The 3,061-nt window shown below is 46.3% G+C and overlaps 1 pseudogene; it reads right to left on the bottom strand.

Annotated features, from left to right (window-relative positions):
* Positions 1 to 474: 474 nt before the first annotated feature.
* LOC136152302 (large ribosomal subunit protein uL4 pseudogene) lies at positions 475 to 1,818 on the bottom strand (annotated as a pseudogene).
* Between the last annotated feature and the right edge of the window lie 1,243 nt (positions 1,819 to 3,061).

Raw genomic sequence — 3,061 nt, forward strand, 5'->3', positions numbered from 1 at the left:
TTAACTTCTGCAGGTCCCAAGGCCGGGTCTGGAAGCTGGAAGAGGAACAGAGAGTTTCTGAAGGTGCTCGAGGTAGACGGCAAGTGTTCAGACTCCTGAAAAAAGGAGACGTTAGTCACAATTAATCAGTTGGGGAGGGGATTAGAATCTTGGTGGTTGTTCGCTGAGTACAGACTAGCTGAACACTTGTGATCTCTCTTTAGAGGCTGTCTTGTTCATGCCGTTTGCTCATAGGATTATTAGAGAGGAAGAGGGGGAAAGAGAGTGCATGCTCAGTCGTGTCCGACTCTTTGTGACGCCAGGGACTGTAGCCCACAGGCTCCTCTGTCCGTGGAATTGCCCAGGCAAGAACGGTGCCATTTCCTCCTCCAGGGGATCTTCTCAAACCCATGTCCCCTGCGTCTGCCACATTCACATGCGGCCTCTTTACTGCTGAGCCACGTGGGAAGCCGAGGGAAAAAAGACAGTCATCCCTTTTTTTTTTCCCTCTTTGTTCAGGTCTTTATTCAAAATTAGCTGTCCAAAATTATTTGGCATTTATGGAATAAACAAATATAAGTTTATGCAGCAGCCTTCTTTTCCTCTGAGGTGGGTTTCTTTTCTGCGGGCTTCTTCTCAGCCGCTAGTTTCTTGGTCCCTGCAGCCTTTTTTCCCACCACAGGCTTCTTGCCCTCAGCTCCCTTCTGATCTGATTTGGCTTCTAGTGCTGCTGCTGCCTTATCCATGCAGACTTGGTGGTTCTTGGCCTGTCGAAGAATGGTGTTCCGGCGCATGGTCTTTGCGTATGAGTTAAGCTTCAACATGATTCTCAGGTTTTTCAGTGGATTCTTCTTCAGGACTCTGCGATGAATCTTCTTGCGTGGTGCTTGGAGTGCTCTTTGGATTTCTGGGCTTTTCAAAATTCTGCCAAGGTCTGTATTGAGCATCTCGTGCATGGGGAGTTTGTCGTTACTCTTGAGGGAGGCTGCTTTACGCCAAGTGCCGTGCAGCTCATCTAACTTTCGGAAAGCACTTTCAGTCCAAATGCAGAAACGTCCCACACGACCACCAGGAGCAAGTTTCAAAATGTTCAGCTTGCTTACATTAAGCGGAGTAATTCCAGGGCTGTTTCTGAAGGCCTTGATGATACCATTGTCTTCATTATAGATGATGCAGGGTCCCCTGCGCTGGATACGGCGACGGTTTCTCATTCTGCCTTTGCCAGCTCTCATTCACTGAAAGGCGTAAACCTTTTTGATATCATTCCAGGCCTTAAGTTTCTTCAGAAGCAGAACAGCCTCCTTGGTCTTCTTGTAGCCTTCAACTTTATCTTCAGCCACCAAAGGAAGTTCAGGAACTTCCTCTATACGATGACCTTTAGACACGACCAGCGCTGGTAAGGCTGAGGCAGCCAGTGCAGAGCAGATGGCATATCGCTTCTGCGTTGTATTCACTCTGCGGTGCCAACGTCACTAGGTCTTGGTTGGTGCAAACATACGGCCCCCACGACACATATTTCCAAAAGCACCCTGACCAGAATGGTGAGTCCCACCACCTCGAACCCTGGGAATTCGAGCCACAGCTCTGCTGGTACCCCAAGACTCAGCACTGGTTTGATGACCTGCTAATTCACTGACAGCATAGGGCTGTCTGTTTTTTTGCGCAAGTTGGTGTGAACAAAGTTAACAATATTGGGTTGAATGGGAGCCTTGAACACAGCAGGCAAAGTGACATTTTTGCCAGAGGACTCCCCCTTTTCGGAGTACACTGATATCAGTGGACGAGCACACGCCATGGCGGGGAGAGGAGAAGGCCATGCTCCTCTCAACCCAGTGGCTCCCACAGGAAAAGGTGACAGTCATCCCTTAATAACTTGTTCCTCATTCCTACTTCTTTAATTTAAGAGAAGAATCAACATGTTAGGCAAGGCACTGTGTGATCAAAAGATTTGAAAGGTGTGCTTGGGCCGGATGTTACTGAAGCATGGGGGCATCTGGTGTAAAGGTAAATTTAAAATATTGCTTTGTTCAGGTAACAAGACAAACTGCCTTCTGCAAGGAGCTACTTACAATGGGGGATCATACTTCTTTTCAAATTAGTGTTTCCATTTCCTTCAGATAAATACCCCAGAATGGAATTGGTGGATCAAATATTCTTAATTCAGCTACAAATGTCTTTGTTTAGAGGGATCCACACATTTCAGAAATGTGCAATGTTTGTGGAGAATTGTCTGTCAACAAAAGCATGTAGGTAAAGTAAAAACCCTCTTTCCTCAGTAAAAATCCCCTTAGTTATACACAGCCCTTCAAGAACATTTTATATAACTATACCACTATATATATAGTAGCGTTTTGGAGGGTAGAAGTAAGGGCACTAAAGGAAAGTGTGACTGACTCCCATGTTTATTCCTCTATATTGACCACATGTGGGAAGCAGCATTCTTTAAAGAACACTGGAGTCCGGGTATTCCAGACTGTGGCCATCAGTATCGTGAATGGTGATCATAGTAATGGCAAGAACATGCAATGTAAAAGTACATCTGTTCCGTGAGTGACAGTGGGTGGCATGAGATAAACTCATTTTTCAGGGGATGATGGAAGAACGGGACTTGTGAAGCAGGGGAGACTTACCCTTGAACTACAAGGGTACTCTATCTATTCCAAGGTGAACTGGCTTATTAAATGCTTCTCCTTGGCTCAGAGAGAGGCTGGACCATCCCCAGTTAGAGGAAGCCCAGCTTGAAAATCTTGGCTCTCCACCCACCCTTTTCAGACCAAAACGCTTTTGACTTATCTGCAGATGGCTCTTTCATAACAACTGTCTCCCTGGGCTTCACTAAAAGGATGATGAAGGTTTTTTTTCTTCCAAAGGTGTGTAGGAATTCTGCCCCAAGAATACATCCCTTCTTGGCAGTTCAGCCAAGCAGTTCATCGGCACTCACCTGCCTTGGTGTCAGCTGAACTTCTCCAGGGCCAGCTGACCCTGGTGAGGTCGTCAGATTGTCAAACTACAGTTAGAGTTTTCTAGTCTCTGCCCAACAGCTTACTCATCACTTCTATTGTTTTTCTGTATCCATGCAGGA

Source organism: Muntiacus reevesi, chromosome 21 (genome assembly GCF_963930625.1).
Source record: "Muntiacus reevesi chromosome 21, mMunRee1.1, whole genome shotgun sequence".
Classification (NCBI taxonomy): domain Eukaryota; kingdom Metazoa; phylum Chordata; class Mammalia; order Artiodactyla; family Cervidae; genus Muntiacus; species Muntiacus reevesi.